The sequence below is a fragment of the Bos mutus genome, chromosome 2, assembly GCF_027580195.1.
Source record: "Bos mutus isolate GX-2022 chromosome 2, NWIPB_WYAK_1.1, whole genome shotgun sequence".
Taxonomy (NCBI): Eukaryota; Metazoa; Chordata; class Mammalia; order Artiodactyla; family Bovidae; genus Bos; species Bos mutus.
Window position 1 is genome coordinate 129,988,703 of NC_091618.1, and position 21,149 is coordinate 130,009,851.

At 39.0% G+C, this 21,149-nt stretch overlaps 1 protein-coding gene and 1 long non-coding RNA gene across 5 annotated transcripts in view; one reads left to right on the forward strand and one right to left on the reverse strand.

Moving 5' to 3' along the window:
- C2H2orf88 (chromosome 2 C2orf88 homolog) overlaps positions 1 to 21,149 on the forward strand; it is a 38,072-nt gene that overhangs the window by 878 nt on the left and 16,045 nt on the right. The gene's annotated exons all lie outside the window — the stretch shown is intronic.
- Positions 1,081 to 16,659, reverse strand: LOC138984680 (uncharacterized). Its single transcript, XR_011461935.1, has 3 exons — positions 13,213 to 16,659; positions 7,239 to 7,358; positions 1,081 to 3,157 (listed from the first exon to the last, which is right to left on the reverse strand). It is a non-coding gene; the product is annotated as an uncharacterized lncRNA (long non-coding RNA).

Below are 21,149 nucleotides of genomic sequence, written 5' to 3' on the forward strand. Positions count from 1 at the left end.
TCGGATCGGAGATTTACGGTGTTTATCGTAGGGAATATTTTAGTTAAGAATTCAGAGGAATAAAGGGTGTATTTTTATTATGACAGTGTATAAATCACATCAGGATCAACAGTTGAATATACCTTTAATATTTGGATGAGGTAGTTTTCAAATACTTGATACAGATACCATATATAAGTGGGAAATAACTAATGTTTAGGTATTCAGCAGAATAGTCTGTTAAAACCATAACTTCAGTTTTTAACTTCTTTGTTTTGCCATCAAACAAAAATTACTCATTAGGCCCACGGTCTTACAACAAAAGGATACTTTAAAATCATTGACCAACGTCCGGTCCATTTTAACATTCCCTCTGTTGCTCTCCTGACAGACTGGCCACACTCTGCGGGGGGCACTTCAGTGACAGGAAGCTCACTGCGTTGTGAGTGTCCCTCCTTTCTGTTATTGTCAGCAAGGCCTTGTTGACACTGAGCTGACAACTGCTTCCTTGGACCAGCTTCTCATTAATCCTGCTTTTGCCAGTAGCCCTCCAGCTTGTGAAATTATATGTAGAATTTTTCAGCAGAGATCTAAGACTTTAATCCATCTGAAAAAGTTTGTGACCAAAAAATTGTTAAGAAATGGAAAGTCTAAAATGGTTTAGAGTAAGACTTTTGTCTCCTTTACTTGACAGCTTTGGCTTCCTCATCTGTAAAATAGGAGTGATAATATACTCTGTCTACCTATAGGGTTTTTGTGAGAATTAAATTAGATAATATTCATAAAGTACCTATCAAAGTTGCCTAGAAGTTAGTAAATGTTTGTTATCGTCACTAAATAATATTCATTTTGTTTCCCCTTACTTAAGACCTTTCTCTGTGCTAAAGATCCTTAGTCCCAAATTGAATTCAAAAATGCAGTCTAGTCTGAACAGTACAGACTGCAAAGAGTTCCTATCTTCAAACAAAATCATTGGATTTTTAATCAGCTTTTGTAGCAAATACAACAAAGTTGACCAAAAAACTTACCACCACCACTATCCACCCCACCCCCCGCCCCACCCCCCCAACACACACACTTTGCTGTCTAGGTAGGCTTTATTCATTTTTAAATTATGCAATTAATGTCTTGAATATGAACACTTTTTCTCTTACGGTCTATTACTTTAAGTCTCCAATTTCCAGCTTGTTGTTGTTGTTCAGTTATTAAGCCCTGTCTGACTTTTTGGAACTGCATGAACTGCAGCACACCAGGCTTCTCTGTCCTTCACCATCTCCCACAGCTTGCTCAGACTCATGTCCATTGAGTCAGTGATGCCATCCAACCATCTCATCCTCTGTCGCCTCCTTCTCCTCTTGCCCTTAATCTTTCCCAGCATCAGGGTCTTTTCCAGTGAGGTGTTTTAATCCTGATTGTGGCTTTCATCATGTTCACTCTGCCTCTGGTTTTGTGTTACCTGCACATGTGGTGAGTTTGTTCACTAGACATTTATATCACTGATAATACATGGGACAGGTCCTTTTGGCATGTGGCCTCTATAGAAGCCTGCGGCACATAGAAAGATGTGGACTTTTGGATCCTGGTTTTGGAGCCTGGCTACTAGCTTTGTGACCATGAGAAACTTCTTTTCCATATCAATAAATTGAGGTTAGGCATTTCTGCCTTTCAGGTAATTATTAGAACTCAAAGTAATGTGCTGAAAGTGACAACTACAGTACTGGTTGGGAAGATGTATTTGGCCCTCACTAGGTATTGCTGAGACTAATTAATCCGCTGAACTTAGCACTGCCCTTCAGATTAAACTCTTCCAGCCCACAGATCAGTCTTCTTCATACAGACATTATGAGAATAGTTTTAATCAAATGCTTTGCTAGAATTAAAGATCCTGCATATTCTCTTACCTATCACAAAAGTTAATGATGTTAGCTTAAAAATGATTGATTCTCAGTAAAGTCCTACTTCTTTGAAACCCTCAGTATTTTTCCTCCTGTTTTCTGATTAAATCTTGAATTTTGCTGGAGATTGGTATTAAATTAACTGGTTTGCCTAGGAATTCTAATTCTTTCCTTCAGTTTTGAATTCTTTTTTAATTAGGGGAGAAAAAGTGTGTTTCAATCTCTAGTCTCTTGAGACTTCCTTCCTTCTCCATGTTTTTCTGAGGTTGTCAGAATATTTTTGTGCTTACATCTGCCAATTCTCTCTGGAATGTGATTCACCAGATTTTGAAGACATGAATTCTTTTAAAGTGACCTCTTCTGCTTGTGCGTTTGTTCTCTCTTAATGAGGTTTCTTCTGTACTTTGCAGCTTAAAGATCATTTGCTTTTAAGAAAGCAAAACAATTGCTGAGCAGTTCTGTTTCCTTTCCCTAATTAGTTAATATACCATCTGCCTTGGATTGGGGATTTCTTTTTTTTATTAAACTGGAGCCTATTTTCCATAGTAAGACTGATACGAACAGAATGGTGGTGGAGAAATATTACATTATCATGTTGAAAGTTTAGGGGGTAAAAATTACTAGTCAATATATGATATAGAAAGAGCTTGTACTTTAAGAATTTATTACTTATAAATTAAGAGCTGTGAAATAAAGGATGTTTCACAAGGGGCTTTGAGGGTAACATAAACGAGTGAAGCTGGATGGGTTCCAGACATAAAAGAGTGACGAGAGTCCTGCAAACTGGAGAGTGAACGCCCAGCTTAGAGCTATTCTAATTCAGAGCTGTTGAAACATTACACTGCTCAAAGGAAACACTGGCTGTGAGTGTGTGGCTTCTGCTCGCTGCAAGTGTCCTGAAAGAGGTAGAACTACATGGAGTTTCACTGTTTTATCCCCAGTATCTAACACTCCGTGAAGCACATGGGTGTTTGATAAGCAGCCAAACTTTAATTAGCATTCATTAAGTGCCTCTAGGGAGAGAACTGTTCTCTGCCAAATAACAAAAGGAGAAGTTGCTCCTGCCCTTGAGGAATGTTTGGTCTCATTTGAGGAGGCAGCACTTATAAATTAATAGTCTGGACACAAGTTCAAGAAGAATTCTGGGTAATGGTCTGAGGAATTCCAGGAGGTCTGCATGAAGGAGATGGCGTTTCCTCTGGCGTTAAAGATGGCACAGATTTGGTTTACGCGGGGAAGAGGGAAAGGGTGCTGGAGATACAGGGCAGGTGGTGTTTTTCAACCTAAGAGAAAGTCGGAAGGAGAAAATGAGGATATGTGTGTGTTTGTGGTAAAGATAATATCTTGATGGGGGAGGACGTGTCCTTGGATTAGTGAGGAATTAAATCCAATAGGTAAAAAGAAGATTTTTTAGAAATGTTTAAATGTACCTCTGCCGTACCTTACCTCCACCCCCCATCCTGAAATACTGTACCACCAGCTACAGAGACTAGGGTATAATCACTCTATAATCACACTTCTCAGTAGTGTGGTATATGTATCATGAGAACATTATAAAAATTTAAATAGCAAAGCTTTCAGAATTCTTGGTCATTTGACCTAGAGTTCAAGTGGATTTGGATACCATGTTTTTCTCATGTCTCTACCCAAGAATAATGGTTCTTTTAGTTATTCAAAATTATGTGTACTGCTGCCTGGAATTTAATTCCATGCTTAGCACTTAACACTCATTATTTATGCCTCCTACTTGTTCTAAAATATTTGAGGTGGCTTCACTACATAACATAAGGACTAACTTATTTTGACGATGTAGGGAAGAAAAAAGATCATATACTCTCTTAGGGTCATTGGCTGGGCCTGCAAATCAGAATGGTTAACAGGAGAAAGGAATTAATTGCCTCTGTATGCATGGGAGTTCACAAAAAAACATGTTTCAAGGGGATGGTTAAAATTGCAGACTTACATACCATCTTAACAAAGGATGTTAAAGTGTGGAAAGAGGCTAGACTAAAGAAAAGGGCATGACAGTGGGTTCTGTGAAGGTGGCTAGGAAATATATGATAAATAGGGTGGTTTGTTCTGCAGAGAAGAATTGTCTCCAGAGTGGTACTCTTCTTGGTCAAGGAGAGTGAGACACCTTTACAAAGGTGCTTTTGCCCTGCTTTTGGACAAAAAGTTGGAAGGCAGAGGCCTAATTGGCTTTGGCTCAAAACAAGGCTTGGGCAGTGTGCATATTTTGGGGTGACAAACTCTAATCCCTCTCAAATTCCTTAATGACAATTGAGATAAATAAAATGTAATGGCTCTGAAAAAAATGTCAGTTAAGATTATTTGATCAATTAAAATGATTAAGATTTAGGTATTTTGGACCAGCCTTGATGAGACACTACATATTAAGGTTCAGGCTTGACTAAGGAAAAGTGTTTACCCTCCGTAAATTCATAGATTTGTGAAAGAGACTGACAGACCCACCATCCATCCCACTAGAATGGGATATGCAGTCACAGTGAAATGCAATTCCACAAGGATCAACATTTTACAATTGTTTTGGAGTATATGGCTTCCACCTTTAAGGGAAGTTTTGAGGTTGAGGTATCTGATGTGTTTCTTATGGGTAGATTTTTGTGGAGATTGGAAGAACTGTTCAGGACCAGGAAATGTGAGTTACTCAACATAATCTACTCAACAGTCATCTTTCCCTTCCTTTTCACAGTGTTTTCCTCCTTCTTTTTACCTCCTTATCAGTTTAGTAATAATAATAGCAAAATAACTGCTGCATTTCTATGGTACTTTCTGTTTTTCCTTATCACTATTCCCGATGAATTTGGTGCAGGCATTATTACATTTAGTATAAAGATGAGGAAGCCGAGTCTCAAAGAAGAAAAGAAAAATTCCTGTGGTTGCACTGCTAATTAAATTCCTCTACCTTTTTTTAGGCAGAAGTCATGTCAAGAGCTCTCTAGTTAGAATCTATTGGTTTTTCTGACTTTTCTGAGTACGGAATGACACATGTTTGCTGTGCATGAAAAACTTCTCTCCTTAAGCTCATGATGTTCAAAGAAAACTGTGAGAAAAAGATTTTATGCATTGATTTTGAGGGTAAAGTCATTTTGTTTAGTGGAGCCTTTTAGGTTTGCTATTTTGTAATATCAAGGTGTCATTTTTCAAAAGAACTTCGTCTGGGTCTTGGATGAATGACCTGTCTGCACTCAGAGAAGTGAGAAATGGCTCGACAAAAAATTTATTTTACCAAGTCCTAAAATCTGAAACAACTTTCCCCTTCTCCCTATAGGTAAAGCTTTAATAGAAAACACACTTTATACTGTACATAGAAAAAATCCTCAAAGTTGATATGGGCTAGAATGTAAGATTCAAGCATATTTGGGTAAATCATGCTGCTGCTGCTAAGTCGATTCAGTCGTGTCTGACTCTGTGAGACCCCATAGACAGCAGCCCACCAGGCTCCTCTGTCTCTGGGATTCTCCAGGCCAGAATACTGGAGTGGGTTGCCATTTCCTTCTCCAATGCGTGCGTGCATGCTAAGTCGCTTCAGTTGTGTCCGACTCTGTATGACCCCATGGAGAGCAGCCACCAGGCTTCTCTGTCCACAGGATTCTCTAGGCAAGAACACTGGAGTGGGTTGCCATGTCCTTCTCCGGGTAAATCATAGGTGATAAATATTGAGTTTATAGGAGATACAGGAGTTGCTCGGCTCTCTGATGTTCTAATTTATTAGTAAACCCTGAACTTCTGGACCAGTACCATGGAGCACATCTGTCAAATCCCCTCACAAACTCATTCCTGCTTCTGAACCCTGCATTAATTTAACTCTCATCTGACTCTCAGCATCAAAGCTACTTACTCATCTTTTTTTTAAAAAAGAAATTTAGATATACTATATTATTAACTTTTTACCTGCTAATTGCGTGCTATCCCCTAAATCTTGATATGTTGTGTAGTGAAGCCACTCAATTGTGTCCAACTCTTTGCGACCCCATGGGCTGTAGCCTACCAGGCCCCTTCGTCCATGGGATTTTCCAGGCAAGAGTACTGGAGTAGGGTGCCATTTCCTTCTCCAGGGGATCTTCCCAACCCAGGGAATGAACCCAGGTCTCCTGCATTATAGGCAGACACTTAACCGTCTGAGCTACTAGGGAAGTCACATCTTGTATGGGTTCAGTGCTATTATTATTCTCTCTCTTCACAAAATGATTGAGTCTTTTATTCACATTAAATCTTGGTTTGAAGCAGCTAAAATGTGTTGCATCAAATTATCAGTTTGACTTTCTTAAAAAAGATATATTTGATGATAAAAAATAATATATGCATTTGAAAAACTGAGGAGCAGAAAAAAATGCAAAGAAGAAATTTAAATTACCTATAATTCCACCATCCAAAGAGAAACACTTGTTGTTTTCTATTTTTTAAAAAATCCTTCATGGAATTGAGTCCATCTTTTTAAAATTTTATTTATTTACTGGCTGTGCTGGTCTTTGTTGCTACATGGGCTTTTCTTTAGTTGTGGCAAGTGGGCCCTGCTCTCCAGGTGCAGTGCTCAGGCTTCTCACTGCTGTGGCTTCTTTGTTGTGGAACACAGGCTCTAGGGCACAGGCTCGGCAGTAGTTGTGGCACATGGGCTTAGCTGCCCCACAGCATGTGGGATCTTCCTGGACCAGGAATCCAACCCACATCTCCTGCATTGGCAGATGGATTCTCTACCACTGAGCCACCAGGGAAGGCCTGTTTTCTATTCTTTTAAAACCATATATATTTTAAAAATTAGAATCATACATGTATATTATAGTCTTCTGCTTTTAAAAATTAACTATGAATTCTAGAGACTTGGAAGAATCTTCTAATCTCTGCAAATTTTTTATTTATTTTAGACTGTAATATCTTAAATGTTTGGTGTCATTTCTTTAGCTAAATGCTAATTACAGGTAAGATTATATGATATTACAAGGTCGACTTATAACTGTCTTGAAAATATTTTCAATAAATAGAAATATTGTAGGAAATTATTAGTTCAAATAACAAATATGTGAGTGCACAGTCTGTTTTTAAGCAATATTTTTGTTATTTACAGCCTGAGTTTTTTCATTGTTTTGCTATGGATATATAACCATTTGACCAGTAATTTAAAAAATGAACATATGAACATTTTCTCATGTTACTAAATATTTTTAAAGTTATTTTCATATAATGAATTATCCTATAACTTAATTGCTTAAAATGGCAAACATATATTTATTTCACAGTTTCTGTGGATCAGGAATCTGGATACAGCTTAGATGAGTACCTCTGCTTCAAAGTCTCTCAAAATCAAGTTGTCAGTTGGGGCTATAGTCTTATCTGAAGGCTTACCTGGGGGAGAGTTCTTTAGAAGAATAGGTTTATAAAATAAATTGTTCCATAATTAGGCAATTTATTTGAATTAGCACGTCATGAAATGTGAAAGGAAAGCACTGTCATATAGCAAGATCCCTGAAATTAGAATCAAAAGATATGGATGTTAGAACAGGCATTGCATTTGATTTATCATACAGTATCATCAAGGTCACATGCTTCCCAAGGTAGGATAGTTAAGCTGCTTACTTACAGAGTTATACATCAATGTGTTTTGTAAAATGAGGAAAAACTAATCCCTTTCTGTTGTATAAATTCACTTATAAGATACCAGGAAAAGAAGAAAAGAGAAAATGCAAATGAAATAATGCTCAACAGAAATAGTAGAGATAGATGGATAATTTACTCTGAAAAGCTCCAGATACTTGGTTATCATTTGTAACTCAGGACTATACATACTCTGTTGCTAAGAGTATTGGACTTTTATTTAAAATATCTAAACTTAAATTATTTACATCAATTATGGACGCCCCTCACTGTGCTAGGCATATAAGAGTGAGATACAGAGATGAACAATTACTTATTGCCCATCTTATTTCACAGAGAATTTAAGAAGGCTGTTTGTCTGCCTTCAAGAGTCTAGCACACTTATAAACAAGCAGAATGAGAAAAGTACAGTGACAAAGATAACTATGTTATGGAAACTACCTGATAGAGTACTATCAGGTAGTGAGAAGGCCTTTACACTAGAAGTGTACTTGGGATGGACACTTAAGAATGGGTCTATCTGGAGGATTTCCCTGGCGGTCCAGTGGTTTGGACTCTGTGCTGTCACTGCCAAAGGTGCAGGTTCAGTCTGTGGGTGGGGAACTAAGATCCCACAAGCCACAAAAGACCTGTATATAGAAACTATAAAACACTGATGAAAGAAATCAAAGGTGACACAAATAGATGGAGAAATATACCATGTCCATGGATTGGAAGAATCAATATAGTGAAAATGAGTATACTACCCAAAACAATCTATAGAGTCAATGCAATCCCTATCAAGCTACCAACGGCATTTTTCACAGAGCTAGAACAAATAATTTCACAATTTGTATGGAAATACAAAAAACCTCGAATAGCCAAAGCAATCTTGAGAAAGAAGAATGGAACTGGAGGAATCAACCTACCTGACTTCAGGCTCTACTACAAAGCCACAGTCATCAAGACAGTATGGTACTGGCACAAAGACAGAAATATAGATCAATGGAACAAAATAGAAAGCCCAGAAATAAATCCACACACCTATGGACACCTTATCTTTGACAAAGGAGGCAAGAATATACAATGGAGAAAAGACAACCTCTTTAACAAGTGGTGCTGGGAAAATTGGTCAGCCACCTGTAAAAGAATGAAACTAGAACACTTTCTAACACCATACACAAAAATAAACTCAAAATGGATTAAAGATCTAAACATAAGACCAGAAACTATAAAAATTCTAGAGGAAAATGCAGGCAAAACACTCTCCGACATAAATCACAGCAGGATCCTCTATACCCACCTCCCAGAGTAATGGAAATAAAAGCAAAAATAAACAAATGGGACCTAATTAAACTTAAATGCTTTTGCACAACGAAGGAAACTATAAGCAAGGTGAAAAGACAGCCTTCAGAATGGGGGGGAAATAATAGCAAATGAAGCAACTGACAAAGAATTAATCTAAAAATATACAAGCAGCTCCTGCAGCTCAATTCCAGAAAAATAAACGACCCAATTTTTGGCCCCAAAAAATGGGCCAAAGAACTAAATAGACATTTCTCCAAAGAAGACTTACAGATGGCTAACAAACACATGAAAAAGATGCTCAATATCACTCATTATCAGAGAAATGCAAATCAAAACCACAATGAGGTACCATCTCACGCTGGTCAGAATGGCTGCTATCTAAAAGTCTACAAGGATAAATGCTGGAGAGGGTGCATAGAAAAGGAAACCCTCTTAACATTGTTGGTGGGAATGAAAACTAGTACAGCCATTATGGAGAACAGTGTGGATATTCCTTAAAAAACTGGAAATAGAACTGCCATACAACCCAGCAATCCCACTGCTGGGCATACACACTGAGGAAACCAGAATTGAAAGAGACACATGTACCCCAATGTTCATCACAGCACTGTTTATAATAGCCAGGACATGGAAGCAACCTAGATGTCCACAGGCAGATGAATGGATAAGAAAGCTGTGGTACATATACACAATGGAATATTACTCAGCTATTAAAAAGAATGCATTTGAATCAGTTCTAATGAGGTGGATGAAACTGGAGCCTATTATAGAGAGTGAAGTAAGTCAGGAAGAAAAACACCAATACAGAATATGAATGCATATCCATGGAATTTAGAAAGATGGTAATGAGGACCCTATATGCAAGATAGCAAAAGAGTCACAGATGTAAAGAACAGACTTTTGGACTCTGTGGGAAATGGCAAGGGTGGGATGATTTGAGAGAATAGCATTGAAACATGTATATTATCATATGTGAAATAGATTGCCAGTCCAGGTTCGATGCATGAGACAGGGTGCTCAGGGCTGGTGCACTGGGATGACCCTAAGGGATGAGATGGGGAGGGAGGTGGAGGGGGGTTCAGGATGGGGAACACATGTACACCCATGGCTGATTCATGTGAATGTATGGCAAAAACCACCACAATATTGTAAAGTAATTAGCCTCCAATTAAAATAAATTAAAAAAAGAAAGTTGTGGTACATATACACAATAGAATATTACTCAGCTATTTAAAAGAATGCATTTGAATCAGTTCTAATGAGGTGGATGAAACTGGAACCTATTATATAGAGTGAAGTAAGTCAGAAAGAAAAACACCAATACAGTATATTAATGTATATATATGGAATTTAGAAAGATGGTAACAATGACCCTGTATGTGAGATAGCAAAAGAGACACAGATATAAAGAATGGACTTTTGGACTCTGTGGGAGAAGGTAAGGGTGGGATGATTTGAGAGAATAGCATTGAAACATATGTATTACCATATATGAAATAGATGACCAATCCCAGTTCAGTGCATGAAATAAGGCACTCAAAGCCGGTGCACTGGGACAACCCTGGGGGATGGGATGGGGAGGGAGGGGAGAGGGGGTTCAGGATGGGGGACACATGTATACCCGTGGCTGATTCATGTCAATATATGGCAAAAACCACTACAATATTGTAATTAGCCTGCAAATTAAAATATTAATTTTTTAAAAAATCAGTCACTCTGTAAAGAGAAAAGATCCATGTGAATTAGAAGAGGAAAAAATAAGAAAGCCCTTTTAGAACAGAAAACATTTTACAAATGTGATATAGGAGTCTATGGAGTCAGTAATTGGCTTAGTACATAAGAATGAGTGGATCATGATTTTCAGATTGCAGTTTATTGAGGACTGAACATTCATTTTTGTGTTTTGTGTTTTATTAGTTTCATGTTCTGATTTGGGCTCAGATTCTTAATTTCAATTACAAGGTCTAAATAATAATCCAGTTGTAACAAACAACAATATTCTGACATTGTTACCTAGTACCCACCACTCCCCACCTCCATTTAGCAACAGTTGCTTAAGGAACTGGCTTAAGAATTTTACAGAACTTAATTCACGTGTCATTAGTACAGTTGTGCCATTGAGTTAGAACATGATATGCCTGAGAAATGAGTACAGAATATAAAGTTTAAATGTTTTACCATCTTGGTGATTATCTAGATCAGGTATTCTTCAACTAGTTGATTGGGAGCTACCTGTCATTTTCTACAGGGGTTTAGATTATAGGGCTGGAGACTGAAGTTCAATATTTATAGTCGTAAATAGGCATGGTGAGGTGAAGCAGACTTGTACCCAGAACAAAGCCTGTTTCCTGTCGCCACCTGGAGGACCTGGTAATTGACACCTGACATAGTTTGGTCACCTGATAACTCTTTTAATATCCCAAAGGACTGTCAGCATTCTTGGGTTATAATTCTCTTTCCTAATTGTAATTCTGAAACATGACCCTATATGTGAGACAGCAAAAGAGACACAGATATTGTCTTTCTTATCCATTTGTCTAAAGCACTTAAAATAGTTAATAATTTGATTTTAGTAGATTTAGGAGACAATCTAAGAGAGAGAAGGGAAAGAAATCTTACTGAACACCTTCCCTGTTCCAAGGCAGTTCTAGATGCTTTAAGTGTAGAAGCGCACGTAATTTTTATGAAGAACATCCAAGGGAGATTCCCACTTTACAGAAAAAGACACCACACGGCTCTACTCAGGTTTATTAGACTCTCAGATATCATCCTTCCACTTCTCAATGTTGTTTTTTCTGCCTCCCCATTGAGAAGAGTTGGCCCCACGTGTGACGTCATGAAGAGCCCCTGTGACAGCCTGCTCAAGACCAGCTGCACACAGCATGTGTTCTGTGTGTCTGAGGACGAAACCAGCTACTCAGTATCCAAGACTGTACTGTAGTGCCCTCTAGGTGACCTTGAGACGGACCAAAATCACATCTGCTAGCTTTTCTAGCCTTTACTTTTTCATGAGAGTATTACATCTGAGTTCGTGTCTGTTTGCCAGTTTAGCTGGTGTCGTTGGATCCGGTTAAGAAGTTACAGTCAGATTTACCAATACAGAGTCCTCTGCTAACTCTCTGATTTTCATGGACCTCTACAAGAAGGGAAATATACTCTTAGTGTCCATTATTACAGAACAAACAATGACAAATGTGCTGCTAGGAACTTTGTTATTTTTTTAATGAACTTTATATTTTTAAAGAATTGGCATTTCAATTAACTGCATTAAACTTTGTTTTTATTTATTTTTTTAATTTTATTTTATGGTTAAACTTTACAATATTGTATTAGTTTTGCCAAATATCGAAATGAATCCGCCACAGGTATACCCGCGTTCCCCATCCTGAACCCTCCACCCTTCTCCCTCCCCTCCCCTCCCTCTGGGTCATCCCAGTGCACCAGCCCCAAGCATCCAGTACCGTGCATTGAACCTGGACTGGTGACTCGTTTCATACATGATATTATACATGTTTCAATGCTATTTTCCCAAATCTCCCCACCCTCTCCCTCTCCCACAGAGTCCATAAGACTGATCTATATATCAGTGTCTCTTTTGCTGTCTGGTACACAGGGTTATTGTTTCCATCTTTCTAAAGTCCATATATATGCGTTAGTATACTGTATTGGTGTTTTTTTTTCTGGCTTACTTCACTCTGTATAATAGGTTCCAGTTTCATCCATCTCATTAGAACTGATTCAAATGTATTCTTTTTAATGGCTGAGTAATACTCCATTGTGTATATGTACCACAGCTTTCTTATCCATTCATCTGCTGATGGGCATCTAGGTTGCTTCCATGTCCTGGCTGAAAGACAGTATATTTATTCAGCTTTTAAAGACTACAGTGTGGTTTTTATTATATAGATATTTGCATTAATTCAGGGCTAGGGCCCATTTAAAGCTATAGCTTGAGATATGAAACCTTAAAACCTGTTTAAAGGCTTAGAATATGAAATAAACTCGACAACAGTAATAACCATTTCTGTTAATCTAGTATTTAAGAAAGACTCTCAAGGATTTAGCAGCCTGTTCATTCCCAGAGCAGATTTTGGAAGTTTTTGTGTTTTTTCTTTGATAGAGCTGTGTGTATTGGCTCCACTCATGTTCAAGTTGGGGATTCCCAGGTGGCTCAGACAGTAAAGAGTCTGCCTGCAGTGACCTGCAAGACCTGGGTTCAACCCCTGGGTCAGGAAGATCCCCTGGAGAAGGAAACGGCAACCCACTCCAGTATTCTTGCTGGAAAAATTCCATGAATGGAGGAGCCTGGCAGGCTACAGTCCGTGGGGTCACAAAGAGTTGGACATGACTGAGTGACTTCACTTTCACTTCACTTTCATATTCAAGTTATAGCTTTTTGGTGAACCTTCCCTGACGTATTCCCAAGGAGCTTACTCACCAGGCTCAATCTGATGACATTGAATCCAGGATGGAGGGCCACAGCTTCAGGATGAAATATACAGAATGAGCTGCTGTAAACTGCATCTTCTATTTGAAGGATGTAAGATCCTCTAGAGAAGGGCAGTGTTCTTGCCTGGAGAATCCCATGGGCAGAGGAGCCTGGTGGGCTACAGTCCATAGGGTTTCAAACAGTAGGACATGACTGAACGACTAACATTACATTACATTAGCATGGAGGGAACCAAGTAAAAGGGGCTTTCTTTTCTTTATGTGTGACTCTGATGTATGTGTGTGTATATATGTATAAGTGTTGGGATTTGGGGAAGGAATGGTGGGGGAAAAGACATCTTTGTATTTTATTTTTGCTGGCAGTGGCATGAATAAATGGCCACTTCACATATTGGGACAAAGATAATGCTAAAGATCCCTTCTGGGCATTTGCACTAATTATAGCCTGAATGAGCTGTCATCTCATTCTCACTCTATCTCCCTTTGATTTTATTTTGTTAAGTACATTTTGAAAGCACTTATATTGATGGATATTGGTCCTGAAGACACAGAAACTCATTAAATACTGGCTACATGGTTGAAGAATGTTCTCACTGACAACTCTTTATGTATCTTAAAATGTTAAACTATAGTATAAAAGAAATTGATATTCAGTATTTTTGAAAAGTGTATTTTAAAAAACATTTCATACTTATACTTCTATATCAGCCAGTGACAAGACAGCCAAAAAACTTTTCTTTGCTAACATCCAGCATTAAATATATCATACCTTTAACTGATAGCTGTGGTAACTTTCTAACCTGCCAGATGAATAATACAGTCTAAGAATTAACTTAGGAGAGCTCATCCTAAGGCCAGTCCTTAGAAGGCCAATCATATCTGCCCAACTATTGGCATGCATTAATAGTGAACACTGTTGAAACTACTGCTTCATTATGAATCAACTGTCTTATTAGAGGAGACTGAAATTATATAAAGCTTATTCTTCAGTGACATACAGGTTGGGATTTCGTTGCCTTTAAGGTAATTTTATTCACATTTCTTTATTCACATCTGTAATTTTATTTATTTTTGTTCACACAGCTTGGGGGATCTCAGTTCCCCAACCAGGGACTGAATCCAGGCCACAGTTGTGAAAGCACCAAATCTTAGCACTACCAGAGACCAACAGAGAGGGCTTCCCTGGTGGCTCAGTGATAAAGAATCCACCTGCAATGCAGGAGACAAGAGTTCGATCCCTGGGTTGGGAAGATCCCCTGGAGAAGGAAATGGCAGCCTATTCCAGTATTCTTGCCTAGGAAATCTCATGGATAGAGGAGCCGGGAGGGCCACAGTACACACAGTCACAGAGTCAGACGTGACTTAGCAACCAAACAACAGCAAGACCACCAGGAAACTCTCTGTTTTTGCCTTTTATCATGTCTGTCAAGTGTTTGAACAGCTGTTACCATGAACAGAAGTAGCATAAACTTTTTGTTTTTAGCTCTAGTTTTCCTTTCAGGATCACTCTTCCAGAAAACCACAGAATTACAATCTGATGAACAAAGATATGGGATTACCAATCCTGTTCTATCAGGGCAAGTACATCTTTTCTAAGCATGTGACGATAAGAAATTCCATTATACGGTTACTGGACCAGTTGATTACCCAATGACATGAATGTATCAGTGTCATTTTATCCAAGAGAGGCCCTGAAGACCAGAGTTGATGGCTAGTCCTACATAGTGGCCTCTGGGAGCCTGGGAAGCTCTGAGTTATAATGTCCCTGCTGCTGGAGACCAGATCAGACACTAGGCCAGTGACCAGAGAGTAACAGGAGAGCCTCGGAAGGAGCTGTATTGGTCTTTGTCAGAATTAACTTCAAAGCTAGAGGTGGGGAGGGAGGCTCTGTAAATTCAAGAGGGGGAGGATGTTTAACACTTAAAACCTAAAAGTGTTAAACACTAAAAAATGATAAGATAAAGTATTATTGGAGCAACTGTTATTCTCAGAAGAACCTGTAATTAGGAATGGGAGCTCACACTGGCAAGTGTGACCTCTCTGGGTCAGTTTCCTCTGCAAGTGGAAATATCCAGGCCTGTCTGCTTTTTTGGTTCTATTAGTTGGAAAGAAGCAGATGGTAAACATGATATAAATTAATAAACTGAAGTGATAACTATAGAATATTCTATCCATGATAGAAGCAGTGTCGCTAAACCTAGTTGGTGGCATAAATATTTTATCACTTAGATATTTTGCAGTCCTGTAGATAATCAAGATAATGTACTCAAACTAAAGACTGTACTGTAGGGAATGGTGTATCACTAATCCATTTCTTTAGAAAGGCTGTCTATCCCTCTTCCCACTCCACTCCCATTAGCTACAAGTTCAGGAACAATACTGTTTAGGACAAAGGACCATCATATCCAGTTTGTAAACTGATTTCTCTTTTATCGACATTATTTCAAATCAAAGCATTTGACATTTCCATCAAGATATAAAACATTTCCATAACCTATACATTTCTTTCATGCCTCCTTCCAAGCAGTCCTTACCAACTCCCACTCAAAAGAACTGCTCTTATGATTTCCATTCATAGGATTAGTACTGTTCATTCATATAAATATGACCAATCTTTTGTATCTGACCCAACATATTTCTGAGATTCATCCATGTTGCTGCATAGATTGTACTGACAAGTGGTATTCCATTTTATGGATATCCCAGTTTACTCATCCATTCACCTATTGATAGACATTTGTTTTCAGCTTTCAGTATTATGAATAAAGCTGCTATGAACATTGGACTAAAGGTTTTTTTGCAGACATGTTTGCATTTGTCATAAATAAATACCTAGAAATAAAATGGTGAGTTCAGTTCTTTCAAGTGGTTGTACTGTTTTCCACTCACACCACAATATATGCATTCCACATCCTCACCAGCACTAGGCATTGCTAGGTTTTTAAATTTTAGAAGTCCTAATGAGTGTATAATGGTGGTATTGTTCTGAAAACAGCTTTTTAATTTTTACTTTACATACAGCAAAGCTGACATTATTTTGGTGAGCAGTTCTATGAGTTTTGATATATGTATAGATTCATATACCACTATGACAATCAGGATACATAACAGTTCTCAGTTCAGTTGCTCAGTTATGTCTGACTCTTTGCGACTGCATGCACTGCAGCATGCTAGGCTTCCCTGTCCATCACCAACTCCTGGAGCCTGCCCAAACTCATGTCTATCGAGTTGGTGATGCCATCCAACCATCTCATCCTCTGTCATCCCCTTCTCTTCCCGCCTTCAATCTTTCCCAGCATCAGGGTCTTTTCAGAGGAGTCAGTTCTTTGCATCAGGTGGCCATAGTATTGGAGTTTCAGCTTCAGCATCAGTCCTTCCAATGAATTTTTAGGACTGATTTCCTTTAAGATGGACTGGATGGATCTTCTTGCTGTCCAACAGACTCTGTAGTGTTCTCCAACACCACAGTTCAAAAGCATCAATTCAACGCTCAGCTTTCTATATGGTCCAACTCTCACATCCATACATGACTACTGGAAAACCATAACTTTGACTAGATGGACCTTTGTTGGCAAAGTAATGTCTCTTCTCTTTAATACACTATCTAGGTTTGTCACAGCTTTTCTTCCAAGGAGCAAGTGTTTTAATTTCATGCCTGCAGTCACCATCTGCAGTGATTTTGGAGCCCAAGAAAATAAAGTCTGTCACTGTTTCCATTGTTTCCCCATCTATTTGCCATGAAGTGACGGGACCAGATACCATGATCTTCATTGTTTGAATGTTGAGTTTTAAGCCAGCTTTTTCACTCTCCTCTTTCACTTTCATCTTTGCTTTCTGCCATAAGGTGGTGTCATCTGCATATCTGAGGTTATTGATCTTCCAGCATCTTGTTTCCAGCTTGTGCTTCATCTAGCCCAGCATTTCTCATGATGTACTCTGCATATAAGTTAAGTAAGCATAACAGTTCTAACACCCCAAAAAAGTTCCCTTTTGCTGCCTCTTTGTAGTCACATTCTCCTCTTACCCTGACCCCCAAAAACCACATCTGTTGTCTGTTCCTATAGTTTTGCCTTTTCCAGAATCATGCACTATGCAATAAATAAAATCATGCAACATAAAACCTTTTAAGACTGGGATCTTTCAATCAGCATAATGCCTTTAAGAGTCATCCATATTGGTATCAGTACCTTTGCTACTTTCAATTTTTGGCAGTCATGGATAAACTGTGATAAATAACTACATAAAGCTTTTTATGTGAACACAAATTTCATTTCTCTAAATACCTAGGTGTGTTGAAATCCCTTATGATTATACAGTGGAAGTGAGAAATAGATTTAAGGGCCTAGATCTGATAGATAGAGTGCCTGATGAACTATGGATGAGGTTCGTGACATTGTACAGGAGACAGGGATCAAGACCATCCCCATGGAAAAGAAATGCAAAAAAGCAAAATGGCTGTCTGGGGAGGCCTTACAAATAGCTGTGAAAAGAAGAGAAGCAAAAAGCAAAGGAGAAAAGGAAAGATATAAACATCTGAATGCAGAGTTCCAAAGAATAGCAAGAAAAGATAAGAAAGCCTTCTTCAGTGATCAATGCAAAGAAATAGAGGAAAACAACAGAATGGGAAAGACTAGGGGTCTCTTCAAGAAAATGAGATACCAAAGGAATATTTCATGCAAAGATGGGCTCGATAAAGGACAGAAATGGTATGGACCTAACAGAAGCAGAAGATATTAAGAAGAGATGGCAAGAATACACAGAAGAACTGTACAAAAAAGATCTTCATGACCCAGATAATCACGATGGTGTGATCACTGACCTAGAGCCAGACATCCTGGAATATGAAGTCAAGTGGGCCTTAGAAAGCATCACTATGAACAAAGCTAGTGGAGGTGATGGAATTCCAGTTGAGCTGTTCCAAATCCTAAAAGATGATGCTGTGAAAGTGCTGCACTCAACATGCCAGCAAATTTGGAAAACTCAGCAGTGGCCACAGGACTGGACAAGGTCAGTTTTCATTCCAATCCCAAAGAAAGGCAATGCCAAAGAATGCTCAAACTACTGCACAATTGCACTCATCTCACACGCTAGTAAAGTAATGCTCAAAATTCTCCAAGCCAGGCTTCAGCAATATGTGAACCGTGAACTTCCTGATGTTCAAGCTGGTTTTAGAAAAGGCAGAGGAACCAGAGATCAAATTGCCAACATCTGCTGGATCATGGAAAAAGCAAGAGAATTCCAGAAGAACATCTATTTCTGCTTTATTGACTATGCCAAAGCCTTTGACTGTGTGGATCACAATAAACTGTGGGAAATTCTGAAAGAGATGGGAATACCAGACCACCTGATCTGGTATTAAAAAATTTGTATGCAGGTCAGGAAGCAACAGTTATAACTGGACATAGAACAACAGACTGGTTCCAAATAGGAAAATGAGTTCGTCAAGTCTGTATATTGTCACCCTGTTTATTTAACTTACATGCAGAGTACATCATGAGAAATGCTGGACTGGAAGAAACACAAGCTGGAATCAAGATTTCCGGGAGAAATATCAATAACCTCAGATATGCAGATGACACCACCCTTATGGCAGAAAGTGAAGAGGAACTAAAGAGCCTCTTGATGAAAGTGAAAGTGGAGAGTGAAAAAGTGGGCTTAAAGCTCAACATTCAGAAAACAAAGATCATGGCATCCGGTCCCATCGCTTCATGGGAAATAGATGGGAAAACAGTGGAAACAGTGTCAGACTTTATTTTTGGGGGGCCCCAAAATCACTACAGATGGTGACTGCAGCCATGAAATTAAAAGACGCTTACTCCTTGGAAGGAAAGTTATGACCAACCTAGATAGCATATTCAAAAGCAGAAACATTACTTTGCCAACAAAGGTCCATCTAGTCAAGGCTATGGGTTTTCCTGTGGTCATGTATGGATGTGAGAGTTGGACTGTGAAGAAGGCTGAGTGCCGAAGAATTGATGCTTTTGAACTGTGGTGTTGGAGAAGACTCTTGAGAGTCCCTTGGACTGCAAGGAGATCCAACCAGTCCATTCTGAAGGAGATCAGCCCTGGGATTTCTTTGGAAGGAATGATGCTGAAGCTGAAACTCCAGTACTTTGGCCACCTCATGCGAAGAGTTGACTCATTGGAAAAGACTCTGATGCTGGGAGGGATTGGGGGCAAGAAGAGAAGGTGACGACAGGATGAGATGGCTGGATGGCATCACTGACTCAATGGACGTGAGTTTCAGTGAACTCCGGGAGTTGGTGATGGACAGGAGGCCTGGCGTGCTGTGATTCATGGGGTCGCAAAGAGTTGGACACGACTGAGCAACTGATCTGATCTGTTATATGATAAGTAGTTGTTCCAACTTTATAAGAAAATGCTAAGCTGTTTCCCAGAGTAGCTGTGCCATTTTGCATTCCCACTAGCAATTATGAAAGTTTCAATTGCTCTGCATACTTACCAGCAGTTGGTATTGCATATTTTTAATTTTACCCATTTTAATAGATGTACAGATGTATCATACCATGGTTTTCATTCTTCAAATGGCCAGTATTGTTGAGCATGTACTGGTAGGCTGCAGTCCATGGGGTCGCAAAGAGTCGGACACGACTGAGCAACTTCACTTTCATTTCATGTACTTACTTGCCATCCATAGATGATGTCTTGCATGAAAATTCTGTTACACATCCTTTAAAAATTGGACTGTTTTCTTACTGTTGACTTTTGGTATTTGACCATTCTAGATTGAATTCATTTGTTGGGCAAATGACGTGCAAATATTTTTTTCTCCATCTGGGGCTCATCTTTTTACTTCCTTAACTGTGTTCTACTCAGAACAAAAGTTTTCAATTTTTCTTTAGTCAAGTTTATCAGTTTTTTTTATGGTTCATGCTTTCAGTGTCATATCTAGAAGCTCTTTGTCAAACCCAAGATCATGAATGTTTTCTGTAATGTCTTGTGAAAGTCTTATATTTTACATTTAGATTTATGACTCCCTTTGAGTTAATTTTCTATATAAAGGGTAAGGTATAGATCTCTGAGGGGGTAGATATGACTGTCCAGTTGTTCTAGTTCCAGTCATTGAAAAAATGAGCCTTTTTGCACTGAATTATTTTTGCACAGTTGTCAAAACTCAATTGACCATACTCCTGTGGGTTTATTTCTGGACTCTTCTGTTCCAAAAATTTGTGTGTCTGGCCTTTCATCAATATAGAACTGTCTTGATTATTGTAGCCTTTTAATCATTCTTAAAAGTGGGTAATGTGAGCTGCTCGGACCCGGGAAGAGCACAAAACTCAGGCCCAACTGAGTCTGCGCCTCTGAGGACTACCCGAGTGCCTGAACCTGAGCGGCTTGGACCTGGGAGGTACATGCAACCCAGGGCCAGCCTCGGATTGTTCCCGGCGGAACAACCTAGAGCCCGAGCAGTGTGGACAGGGAGGCTACACGCGCCGTGAGGGGGGGCAGACCCAGTGTGGCTGAGGCACTGCGAGCGCACGCCAGTGTTATTTGTTTGCAGCATCCCTCCCTCCCTCCCCACAGCGCGACTGAACAAAGAGAAGAAATACAGCTCCACCCATCAGAACACCGACACAAGCTTCCCTAACCAGGAAACCTTGACAAGCCACCTGTACAAACCCACACACAGCGAGGAAAAGCCACAATAAAGAGAACTCCACAAACTGCCAGAATACAGAAAGGACACCCCAAACTCAGCAATTTAAACAAAATGAAGAAACAGAGGAATAGCCAGCAGATAAAGGAACAGGATAAATGCCCACCAAACCAAACAAAAGAGGAAGAGATAGGGAATCTACCTGATAAAGAATTCCGAATAATGATAGTGAAATTGATCCAAAATCTTGAAATTAAAATGGAATCACAGGTAAATAGCTTGGAGACAAGGACTGAGAAGATGCAAGA